Source organism: Pan troglodytes, chromosome 2 (genome assembly GCF_028858775.2).
Source record: "Pan troglodytes isolate AG18354 chromosome 2, NHGRI_mPanTro3-v2.0_pri, whole genome shotgun sequence".
NCBI lineage: Eukaryota > Metazoa > Chordata > Mammalia > Primates > Hominidae > Pan > Pan troglodytes.
In genome coordinates this window covers 167,981,186-167,995,142 of record NC_086015.1, presented here as the reverse complement: position 1 = coordinate 167,995,142, position 13,957 = coordinate 167,981,186, and the positions used below count along the sequence as shown (strand labels likewise).

The following is a 13,957-nucleotide window of genomic DNA, read 5'->3' as shown; positions in this document are numbered from 1 at the left end:
ATTTTCACACTGCCATAAAGATACTACCTGAGACTGGTTAATTTATAAAGAAAAAAGGTTTAATTGACTCATAGTTCAGCATGACTAGAGGCCTCAGGAAACTTACAATCATGGCAGACGGCAACAGGGGAGCAAGGCATGTCTTACATGGTGGCAAAAGAGAGTGAGAGTGAAAAGGGAAGTGCCAAATACTTTTAAAACCATCAGCTCTTGTGAGAACTCATGCACTATCAGGAGAACAGCATGGGGGAACCACCCCTATGATCCCATCACCTCCCAACAGGTCCTTCCTTCAACATGTGGGGATTACAGATTGAGATGAGATTTGGGTAGGGACACAGAGCCAAACCACATCAGGGGTCAATGTCAAAATTAATATCAGATCTCATTCTGGGACTTCCAGGACAGAGAAAGCGTAATCCGGAACAAAGCCATACCTGTCTCCTGCCTCCTGACCTGCCTCACACTCCTCTGCCTGAATGCACTTGTGAACTTCAGAATTTTGAAGCTCTGTCTCCTGACATCACAGATAGACAGTAAGACTTGTCATCCTAGAAATTTTCTGACTATTAACATTTAGAATTGCTTTTTTTACTTCATGTGTGATTACAAATCTTTTCTTCTTTCATATTTGCTCAACAGAGACAGGGAATTCTTATGTTACCTCCATTTCTATACACATTTAACCAATGTAATATATTATAAATATAATTATGTAAATTATTTTACCTTTTTTTATAATTTCCCAATATGTTCTAAATTTTAACACATAATTTTAACTAACAGTAGCTATAAATATCAGAAATAATAAAATATTGAAACACATATAGAAAGTGCCTATTTCCTAGGATCATTTTTTGTCTCTATTTCAGTCATTTTAATGTATTTTTTGTAATTAATACACATAGGAGTGACACTGTCTGTTTGATATTATTGTTTTGGTACAAACAGTAATTCAGTCTTTCAAAGCTTGTCAACTAATCAAGGTAGAAGAAAACCATGAACTAGAAGAAACAAAATTGACATGAATAGACTTCACTCACTGCCTGCCCCTAGGAGAATGCAGAAACCAATTTTGTCCCGACAGTGATAATGCCACACAGATTAGATAACAAAAGAGGATACAGTAGGTTTAAAATATTGGGGGAATTTAAGATAAAAATCAATGATATTAAAAATTAGCCAGGCGTGGTGGTGGGCACCTGTAGTCCCAGCTACTCATGAGGCTGAGGCAGGAGAATGGCATGAACCTGGGAGGGGAGCTTGCAGTGAGCCGAGATTGTGCCACTGCAGTCCAGCCTGGGTGACACAGTGAGACTCCGTCTCAAAAAAAAAAAAAAAAATTAACAATATTACTTAAGTAATAAAATGTCAAAACATCACTGAGGAACTTAATGAGAGAAAATTTTAAAATGCATATTAGTTTGGGTCGAATTTAAACAAATTTAATATATATTATACATCTCATAATTTTTTCTAATAATTTACTAAACCAATGTTATTTATATAAGATTACAAAACTGATAGATGAAAATCCTCACAGAAATAACTAGAAAAATCAGAGAAAATTAAACAATTTGTTTTACTAGTTTGAGTGTTCTCTGAAGAATTGAACTTAACCAAAACTTAATTGACCATAAATTGTAAGCACAATATTAAAAGATATTAAAAAGACCAATTTTACGCAGTCTATATTTGTGCTTTATATTTCTTTTTCTATGAAGATCCACATTAGAATATAAGTTACATTTTACACTTTAAAGTAATTTTTTTCTGGTGGTTAGATTTTCAATACGTGTAGATATTATGCAATATCTACCTATGAGAGACTTCTTTCTTTGCCAATTGTAGCAATTACTCCTTTTCCTTTAGTAAAAACCTGTGTAACACAGCTTTGTCATTTGATTCTTAATTAAGCCTGCTCATTTTATAAGAGAAAAGAATCCAGTGAGTGCATCTTTTATATTCCAAAAGTCCTTTGAAATTGAATAAATGTTTAAGCCCTTAAATTATATAGAAGTAAATTTGATATAATCATCTATCCAGTTTTACTAAATTTTCTATTCTTAACCTAGGAGACTCGCCATTATCAACTAGAAAATATTATTATTACTATATATTTTTTTTATTTTCCATCAAGGTAAGAATTGCTGAAGATTGGAAATGTATTTCTATTTTCAAATCAATACAAAATATTCTTGGAGAAATCAAGTTATTGTGGTCAGTATTTGTGATTTTTAACACATATATGTAACATTGTATAACGTTATAAAATGTTACATATTTATTTATTCTTATAGTTTAAAAAGATAACAATATACAAAGCCCTTAACTAATTACATGGCTTATATTGGAACTTAGATAATTGTCCCTGGAAGGGGTATGACCTGAGATTATTAAGGGTAGAATCTGTTTTGTTGTTCATATTTTCAAAATCAAACAGGAATCAGAGATATCTGAGAGAACATTTTTTTTAAGTCAGAATTATTCCCCCAAAATCCTGAATTCGAAAGTAATTCCACATATACATTGAGTACTAGAGAATTTTCTGAGTAATAGTTAACGTGCTCCAGAGGGAGCCACCCATGGAAGGAGGCTCACTAGGCTATTTTGGCAGCAATGTCTTGTCGGGGAACATTGCAAGTAATATATGAATAGCATCCATCAGAAGTTCTTATTTTAAAAGGCCCTTAATCACCTAGCATGGGATTATGGATCCCATTGACCTCAAGTATCTCCAGTTAAAGTTATTGTTTACATATAAGTCTACTGAGTGGCCTGGAACATGTTTATCTCTTCAATAACCTCTGGAGCATTTCCTGCTTTATGACAAGCAGCCAGAAGTAAAGAAAATCTTTCTGAAGATGGAATTTTTAACTTCTGAGGAAGAGATATTTCAGTTTGTGATTTATACCCAAGGGATTGATTCTGACTTGTGATAATTTTATGGATTATACAATTGAAAACCTTCATAGGCATAAAAAGTAAATAATCCTAGCTATTCGGTTAAAGCTATTGTTACAACAGAAACTTAACTTTTAACAAAAAGAAACTCAAGTACTTATAACATATATGTGAAAATGATAACTTGGTTGTTATTATTTAGCATTTCTAAATAAAAAAGATAAAGTGCTGGTGATATTGCATAGATATGCAGAAGCACTGGTTCTATATCTATAACCAAAGAAAAGAGATTTTGAACACTTTTTCTGTTAACTGAACCAAAAATGTTATTTTTGAATTCCACACAAAGCAATATAGTATCTGATATGTCCTACACCACAATATCAGCATCTGATATCTCCTCCACCTTATTTTGAAATATAAAATAAGGCCTTGTGTCATTTAAATAACACTATTTTGAGAATTATCATTTCAAGATTATTTTTACCAGATATTCCCGATGATCTCTAATATCTGCTCACTTGGTCCAAAGTAATAAATATAGGTTTCCACTGCTAAAGATGAAAAGTAGAAAGACGCTGTTCTCTCGGTTTTTGTTGTTCCCTCACCCATCTGAGACATCCAATGAAGGACAGTCACACAGACTATACCCCAGCTTTAAAAAACAGTGATAATCCTATGTAAATTTACACCAGCTAAATTCAAATTTGGGGGAGTGTGATCAAGTGTCAGGGCATTGGATGGACAATCAAAATACATTTGTTTTTACTGAGGTACCTAAATTAAGGACTTTTCTAAGAGAAATCTATTCTATAGCAGTATTACTTGATTTTTAAAAACTGATACCAAACAATGACTAAGAACAGATACTACTCTGTTTAACGTGTGTTAACTCATTTATTCTTCAAAACAACACTGTGAGGTAGACTTTCCTAGGATCTTCACAAGTAAGGAAACAGGCATAGAGATATTAATAATTTCCCAAGGCTGTGCAGGTGATGAGGGGGCAGAGTCAGATTTCCAACCTTGCAGTCTGGCTACAAAACCCATGCCTTAAACGTTGCACACTATAACCTCTCCTGAGGCTTCACTGTATGCAAACTGCTAGCAACTTCATGGTTTCCTCTGTCTTGGAAACTGAGCATCTTACTATATGTAACTGAGATAGCAGTGAATTAAGTATAAATGACTAATACATAAATGAGATTTTCTTTTGCTTTCGCTAAATAGCTATTCATAAGCCTTGCAAAAATAAAGCTGAGCTCTTCAGAATAACATCCCACTGGTATACAACTTAGAGATTATTCATGTTTGATTGTTGTAAAATTCAACTATCAAATATCCTGATATATTCTTTTCTTCCAATTTACAAATTATCTTGCATCTTTTATTAATAGTATCTAATCTTATTGTATTACATTTTTATGGTGCACCCGTTCATTTTCTTTTTGGAGGTAACTAGAATGCAAACAAATAAATACATAACTCTAAGTAATCTTGACTTATAAAAAAGTAAGTAAAATATATAAGAGTATTTCCAACCTTATGCTAAACAGCCAAAGGTAAAGAAAAACTTTTTGATGAAGCAATTTAAAAATTACTTTTAGGTATCTTGGTATCAATTTACCATTTACTGATTTGGTTTCTGTGACTGAACAACTGTTTTATACTTGCAAATAATAGAAGTGTGTTTATGGTGACACATTAACGTGGAAGATTATTTGGAATAATATATGATCTATCCCATTTTACTAGGGAAGAAACAACAACTCAGGAGCTTAGTTGGTGTCAGTTCCTATAGCTTCTAAGTAACAAAATCAGTAGTTTGGGACAAGATATTTTTATCCTAGAACCAGTATTCTTTCGACGTAATGATTGTGATAAGTGGCTCAGCTATTTTTCTGTGACATTTACTTTCCAAAGACCGGTAGGGCATAGGAGGAACTTCAAGCAGGGAACCCAGAAAGATCCAGAAGATAAATATGAGGTCAGAACCTCCCCATTAAAAGGACAAATAAAGCAATGGTGGAATGGTAGAGTGGTGATTATATTGATGGAAATTTAGGCAAACATAGATGACTCAATCTAGTCACCATCGCTGAGTGGAAGAACAACATAACACATAAATAGCAAGGAGAATGCATGTGGGTAATGACAATTCATTTCAAGAAGACAAAATCAACAAATACTACCCATCCCTACCCTGCAAACACTCAGTATCTGAGAATTCTAAGGTTTGAGAATTCGCAATGTGTGTTTAGTGAGGTGATGGTTATATGCTGAGTACAGCCAAAGCTACGAACATTTTTTTTAATTTCAAAATTGATAACCTTGCTTCCCCCAATAAGACCTTTTCCCTCCTCTATATGAAATATCTCAAATATAACATGAGCTTTCAATATGTAGGATTGCTAGGGTATTATGTCTGTCTTAGTTTGGTCCAGATTATCTTCTTATAGCTATCTATATGCCTATGATGTTGTCGATGTCTCCCATGTCAAGCTGTTCATATGTAACCCTCCAGTTTATACATAACTCTCTTAAATTAGGGCTTAGGCAAGGTGTGAAATCAAGGGAAGTCATCACTCAGCATACATTTTTTGGTCTACTCCTAAGAGTTCAGTGACTTTTGCTTTACCTATATTAATTGATAAAGTGATAGTGAATATTGATATTGAGTCCAATAATAGATGAAGCCACATTCTCATGGTGAAGTTCTCATTGCTTAGTTGTGATAATGAACAAAGCAAGTAATATGAACAAAGCAGATTGGATAGATTCCAGATTGGATAGATTCAGTTTGTTATGAAATAAGTCACAAATTGCCTGAAGTATCAAATTACATATTAGGAATGATCAGAGTCATTTCAATGGAACTGAGATTTTTATCATTAAGTGGCTAGGATGTCTTCTTCCCTGATAAATCTGGGATAGCTGTTATTTATGCCAACTTTTAAATTCTGGTTTTATAGTACACCATCCCTCTCTGGTTTTATAAACCCGTCTTTCCTAGAGATGAATTAAAGATTCATTGACATTTCAGTTACTTTGAGAGGGAGTTGGACTGTGTCAGGAGACTTTGTGTTTCTTTGCTCCAGTTTATTATGCCCAATTTACACAAAAATTCCATTTTTGTTATCTAATTTTTAATATGTAGAAGGGGAGAGAGACATATAGTATTCCAAATTCTGATGAAAAATATAACAATAGCAAAAACAATTTTTTTTTACCGAGTTCAATTTTTTTGATATTTCACAGTTATGTCTCAGAGAAATTGATAATTGTCCCATTGAACTCTGAAATTCTTGAAAGGAAGACCCTACCAATTATCATCTTTTTATTCCTACTGTCAAGCATGGCATATTTTACATGATAAAAAGACAACCAAAACACATTCACTGAATGTATACCTACATTATTTATGTCGTTCTCAAAGTACTATTCACATTTTTTGTCTTTTATTACTCTGTGTGGGTGTCTGCATGTATATAATTTTCCAGAAGTATTTTTAATAAGTTTATTACATATCAGACATACAAAGTGTAGAGTGAAAAGAAGTGATCTACTGACAACAAAAGAAAATGTCTTTTCAAATAATAACAAATAGCATCATTTCCAGTACTGTTCCTGGAAAAAAACTGAGGGTCAGGCTGCTTATTCTTGTGGCCCAATAATGAGATGCACATGAAATGGGAGAAAAGGGAATTTATTTCTGTAACCAGTTACAGGGAGAAAGCCTGGAAATTATAACCAGACCAACACAAAATTACAAAGTTTTCCAGAATTTATATACTTTCTAAGCTATATGTCTGTGTGTTGACTGTGAATTCATCTAAAGACATAAGTAATTAACTTCTTCTAATCTAAAACTAAGATCTGAGTCCTGAAGACCTTCCTCTGGAGCCTCAGTAAATTCACTTAATCTAAATGGGTCTAGGTGCTGGGGTGATTTGTTTAGATCCTCAATAAACTTGTTTGTGGAGGCTTGGGGAGTTTCTATAGACCCCCAATTAAACTTGTTTAATCCTAAACAGGTCCTGTTAAGAATTCCTTCATTATCTTGTCATGCTTCAAGCTCCAGGCAAGGCCTAGGCAAAACTCTTGGTGGGCTTTTGTTACATTCCAGCCTTTGTAAAAGGGCACTGACTCTTTGAGATTTAATATTTAACTTTACCATTCAGTCAGTGCTGAAACAGTTGTTATGGAGGCCTGTGTTACTGAGGCCTGGCCTGCCACAGTACTTCTAGTTGCTTTTATAGCAGCTGATCAAATTTTCAACAGTAAAGGAAAACACTTATTTTATAAATAAAGATGTGGTGCTAAAGCCTGTAACTTCTTATAATTGCTACATACCTTAGCTGGGACTTGCAAATAAAAACAGCAGTTAAAATTTGTTGCCTTTCAGATTGTAGCAAGTAATTTAGAACTTAGGTGAAATATCTTCCACTTAAAATAGTTTATTAATAATTGCATTTTTTTCCAAAACTCAGTTCTCTCAAATGTGTATTCATCCAGGATAGTAAACACCATATTTTGGCATAAATCTAAAATATTTAATACTGTAGAATAGTTCATGCATCATATTTAATCAAGTTTAATTTTTGTTACTGATGGGCATTCACATAATTAAATTACATTCATGTCTACTATTAAAAACAATCACTGAAAAATTTCTTGTGATTCATAATATCAGATATTGTAACATTATGCTAATGTATTTTGATGAGGTTAGTATTATTTAATATATGATGAGACATCCAATATGCCAGATGGACTAGGACAGATCAACAAGTCCTGAGGGTATATGATAATCACGCAGAAGAGGAAATATAATTACAAATTATAATTATATTTAACTTGAGTTTCTCAAAGATATGAATAAAAAATAATTGCAGTTCAAGTATATACTTGTAGTTAATGGAAGCTATTTCATGAGAAGAGAAAATATGAAGGGATATTTTACAATAGGCATCAAAGGCATGAAACTGTGAATTAAAATAAGGAAAATAATTTTTGGAAGCAAATAAGCTCTTAGATTATAACTGCTCATAGAAATGCCAATGATGATGCAAACAATGGTTTACTTCCACACTCTGAGTAGATCTAAGTTATGTAAGCTGTTATACAAATGGAATAAAATGCTGGAATGAATTTTTTGCTGAGAAGAGGACAGATTTCACAATGTTTGGGTACATCTCTTATTGTACAAATTGATCATAGTTCAATATAATTTTAATTTTCTCATAAGCAAAATAAAATGCCCATAGGAGGGCTGATGAAAACCTCAAATTGTGAAGCTTATGAATATTCTGATTTCCCTCATATCAATGTATGAACAAACATTTTTTAAGGTAAAGAAAAACATAATACAAAAAAAGTTATCTTGTAAGAATTATGGTTAGGGAGAAGCTTGAGAAAATTTTCCTCCTGGTGCTGGCCTAGACAGAAAGGGTAGCAGCTTCTAGACTCAACTCTGTCACCTCTGTTGTTGAAAAAAAAAAAAAAAGCCATAATATTCAGGGAGAAGGGCAACAAAAATTCTTGCCCTTAGGGCACTAATGAAAACCCATTACAGCTGGGGAAAGACTGAAAACAATCACACACACACACACACACACACACATACACACACGCACACACACGCGCACACACACACACACACACATCATTTTTAACCAGGGAGGAGGGGAAGAATCTTTGCTGCGCTCAACATTATAGCTGGAGAAGAGTAACATAGCTGTGAAGGCCACATATACTAATGTCAGGACATAGTCCCTTTCTAAAACCTAGGTTTAATCCAGATAGTAGAGACAACACCCTGCTCACCAGCAGGCTAACATGCTATGGGTAAAAATACCCTTCTGTCACAGAAGATATATATTTTTTTAATATAAAGAGTTTTGTACTTAAAATGAGAACTGAAATATCTCATGGAAACCTGATAGCTGCTTTGTCAGAGGCTTTACAACCGCCTGCTCTGATATCAGTAATTCATCGTACAGCTCACACCGGGTGGAAGGAAGAAGTTTCTAAAGGTAATAACTTTGCTAATAGAATGCAAAAGCTGCTGTTAAAACATAGCTGACTTCAAATGCAGATGCACCCCTCTTCATACGATGAGAAACTTGTGCTCACGTTCAAACATGTGCTTCACAGAAGAAAATGGACAAATGGATTATAAAAGGGGTTCCAGGAAGTTTGACAGGGCTGGGAGAATTAACCAAAAAAAAAAAAAAAATGTCTATACCACAATTCTTATTTACTTGGTTAGTGCTGTGTCATAAACAAAATTACCTAAATTAAAAGGATTTTAAAGATAATAGAATGTTACTAAGCCTATGAAAAGCATAAAATTATTAAAAACATATGAAAGAAACTTGTTATTTATTGACAGTTATTTAAACGCCACTACCAAGGTCAACACAAGAAGTTCTCCCCGATCAGCTTTATCAGGAAGCTTTTAACATTTGGATTTCATAGAACAAATGCTTGTAAAAGTTAAGCAATATTATCTAGTTATAATGTGTATGATGTATGATGATCTAAAGTATTTCCTCTTCAAAAGCTGATACTCAGGGTAAAGTCCCCTTTAATACACTTAATTTCCACTTTGGGACATCAGAGCATTTGAATCAGATAAGAAATCATTTTATTTTTTCTGTCATAGAAAAAATAAGTAAATGTTTATGGATTCCTACCTCTTTCCACTAGGCAGTGCCAGCCTGCAATTCAGATTTCAGCACAAATGTTACCAATTAATGGTTCATTTTATATATTTAGGACTATGTGTCTTTTCTCCATAGCCTTATAGTTAAATTCTCATATATGTGTGTTTGTATGTATTTATGTTACTGTTTATATACATTTGTATACATTATATATAATAAAAATATGAAATATAGTGAAAATAGGTGAAACTCCTCTTAACTGAAACTTAAAACTCCTACAAAAGCAGAAATAAATTTGTTTAGCAATTTTATACAGAAGCTTCATGCATATTTAATGAATGAATGGGTTTATGAATAATAATTTTTAAAATGTAGTATTTTCCTGTTTTAAGACTCACTTATTTCACAATAGAGCTACAACTACAGACACATCTTGATTTCAAAATTAATAATTTGTTGCTACTGTAGAAAGACATTTGAGGAATGTGCATTGAGTTGTCAATTGAAAATGAAGAGTTAACTTCTAAAATTACAAAGTTTTTAGAGATGGTGGTGGGTGCTTTGGCTTGATTTTAAAGATTTTAATATTTAATTTTAAAAATTATTCTGCCATTTTGCTATTATTGCTCTCTTATTCTCTGTGTGTGTGTAAAAAATATATATATATGTATTTCAATTGGTATAAACTCAGGGAGAACACTCCCAACCTATGGAATATTTTCAAAAGTTTTCAGAGATTTTTGAGTTGTCCTTACTGTACCATAAATTATTTCACAATTTATTATTTTGTTTTACATAAGTCCGAACAACTTTTGTTTTTCTATGCCAATAATTTGATATCTGCTATTCCTTGGTTTCCTGCATGGCTTTCCCATTCAAGCATACATGGTCTTATTCACTCAAATGAGCACTTGAAATAGAAAAATAATATAGTCTCAGCAATGCTGCCTGTGTTGTTTCCTCAGTTTGAAGTAGACAGAAACCGGCTTTTCATATTTAACCACGAAAGCCAATAGTCCCTCTGTCAAGTTAGAAGTGAAGGAAGCTTTTATCCTTATAAGTTTGGGACTTTTTTTTTTCTGATGAGAAATCAATCTCTATTGTTGGAAAAAGGGAGCAATATGAAGCTTTTGAAATCTTGGGCATAAAGATTGAGATGGAAGTACCATAGAAGGGGGAAAGAAAAGAAAGGAAAGGGGATTGGTCATTAGGTTCATGTAACAGCCAAAGTCAGAACTCATCCTGAGATAAGTTTCAGGGCCAGCCCAAGAACTGGAAGTTGTAGGGCCTGTGGAGCATTTAAAGAACCAATTGTGTCAGCTTTGTGGAGACTGGCAGTGGCTGTGGCCCAAGGGAGTCCATCTGAGCTCTGAATGTAGGCAACCATCAGGTTTTGGACCCTTGACAATAAATAATTCACTTTGAATTCACCACAATAAGATGTAAAGCCCATATTTGAGGAAGCCTTTCCATGCTGTATGTTCTGTAGACTTCATCTACCAATCTGACTGTAGGGGTACTGACAGAAAAGAGTAAACTGGAGGGAAAATACTAACAAAAGTAATTTCAAAATGTCTTGATTTAGGGAAATAATCTCTCTATCTTAAGCATTTACCTATTGCCAGCTCCAAAAACACCTGGAAAGAAGGAAGGAAGGAAGGAAAGAAGGAAGGAAAAATCAAAGCTAAGGCATAGCATAATAAAATGTTAAAACAACTGAAATAAGAAAAATATCCTAAACTATTACAGAAAAAATGTACAATAAACTAAATGAGCATCTGGCAGGTAATGGAGTAATGCCCTGCAAATACTAACAAAATGTAATTTTCAAACTAAAATATTCTACTCAATCATGTAATTTTTCAAAGTAAGAGTAGCATAAAGGTATTTTCAGATAGATGAGGATTAAATATATTTATATTCTGGTCACTCATCTTTAGGGAAATGCTGAAGGCTCTCTGCCAGCAAAAGAAGGACAGAACCAACAAAAGATGATAAAATTGAATATAGGAAAATGGGGATTAAGCCCAGTAAAATAAACAGAGAAATTTTAGATAATGTAATGTATAGGATGACTCAAAAGCAATTACGTAGTCCATTTTGAAACAGTAGGACAAAGTGCATCATGAAGAAAATCTCTTGGAGGAAAAAATAAACATAATCACTTGGGAATAGTGAGCATTCAAATAATTTTAAATAAAGAAAAAATTAGAGATTATATGTTTTGTTATATTATAGATCTGATTCACTACATGGAAGAGATCAATATAAGAACATAGAATTCTAAGTAAATGAAAATCCAATATAAGAACATAGAATTCTAAGTAAATGAAAATCCAAAGCAGTTTATTAACACCAGATACGTCAAGCTGTTGAAAACAGACAAACATACAAACAAACAAAATTTTAGTACATTAACTGGCTACGTTATTCCTACTAAATCCCAGCTACAGAATACACACACGTGCACACACACCCCACATACCACACACACAGCACATACCACACACACACACAAACATCATACACACATATATTGGGACGATGATATAAGGAAATTTAGGAACAGTGTAAGATAAATCTTTATCAATCAAATGGTAACATCCATACGATTTCTAAAATTGATAAAACATTTTTATGAAAGCATATTATTTAAAGTAGAGGTAAATACAAAACAAATATGAAATGACTAAAATCATTGCTTTTGGGAGCATGGTTGTGAAACAGAATGGGGGAGTCTTGTTTTTTTAATACATATTTAATGTTGATGATTTTTAAAAGTTGTGAATTATTTGATAAGAATGCCAGGTAAAATATAATTATTGAATATTTATTGAATCTTCCAAATTAAATTTCATTCACATGTTCTGTAATGGATTAATTTGCTGCCTATGTGAATCAAATACTTGACTTGACGCTTTGGTGTACATATACTAAGGTTTTTTCTATCCCGACTCTCAAGGAGCCTATAATTTTGGGAAAATTGCAAATACTCACTATATAATTAAGTATCTCCAACTGTAACACTAAGGCATCTGTTCTTTCTGTAAAAAGAAAGTATGTTGTTTATTTATTATAAATTTGGCATTGAGTAATGGGCTCCAGTCCCCTTTACTTCCTGTTTCTAGTTAACTGTGTAATTTATTTCTGATTATTAAAAATGGTACATGCTAATTATACTTTTAAGAATTATAGTGCATACATACACTATATAATATAAAAGATCAAAGTATGCAATAACCTTTTCTTTTCTTTTTCTTTTTTCTTTTTTCATTTTTCTTTTTTTTAATTTTTATTTTTTATTTTTATTTATTTTTTTTTTTTGAGGCAGGTTCTCACTCTGTTGCCCAGGCTAGAGGGCAATGGTGCAATCTTGGCTCAGTGTAACCTCCACCTCCCAGGCTCAAGTGATCTTTCTGCTTCAGCATCCTGAGTACCTGGGACTACAGGCACATGACACAATGCCGGGCTGATTTTTATATCTTTTGTAGAGCTGTAGTTTCACCATGTTGTTCCGGCTGGTCTCAAACTCCTGGACTCAAGTGATCTGCCCTTGGCCTCCCAAAGTGCTGGGATTACAGATGAGAGCCACTGTACCAGGCTTCTATAATCTTAGAAGTCACAAAATAACCACAATTATTTATTGCATGGTATATTCCTGGATTTTTCACAATTACTGTTGTCTTTTATCTATATTTTCAGATTTCTTATTTATATATGAGCAAATATTATTTTCTGTTACACTATATTAAGGATAATACCTTGCTATTGGCTTTGTGTTTTATTTCCTACTCTGTGGTAAATTTTATCTTAAAGTACATATAAATCTATGACTTTAAATATTAAAGAGCAGTTCATTGAAAACACCAAAATTAATGGTAAAATTGTTGATTGACTAGCATTTGCTTCCTTTATTTTTGCTATTACCAACAATATGGAGTGAAGTTTTTGTAATTATTGTAAGTACTTCCATATGACAATATTTAAACATAAAAATGCTCCATTGATTATGAATATTTTATATTTTGATATATATTATTAATTTGTTCCAAGTGGTTATAGTAGGCCTTATAGATTGCTATCACTTCTGGAAATGATATGCTTTTATTAATCAAACTCTGTCATAATCAAGTGTTGTTAATATTTTGTTAATGTCCAAATATCAGATTTTTTAAACAAATGTTTTAATGTCTTTAATTGACTAATTGGTTAATTATTAGTTAGATTGGTATCTATTTATATTATTACCCACAATTGTGTTTATTTTAATATAAATTACCCACTTTCATATTTAGTCAAGTTTTCTTCATTTGCTAGGCCTCTTGTTTTTCTAGTGCAAATAATGCTTTGTCTTTTTCAAATATCTTCAATGTGGTAAATGCCTT

General features: G+C 32.8%; 1 long non-coding RNA gene across 1 annotated transcript in view; it reads left to right on the top strand.

The window, feature by feature from the left end:
- Positions 1–392: 392 nt before the first annotated feature.
- The window catches only part of LOC107970523 (uncharacterized), a 121,017-nt gene continuing 107,452 nt past the window's right edge, over positions 393–13,957 (top strand). The window contains exon 1 of the long non-coding RNA XR_001713119.1: positions 393–536. This is a non-coding gene — a long non-coding RNA (uncharacterized LOC107970523). The remainder of the gene's footprint in view (positions 537–13,957) is intronic.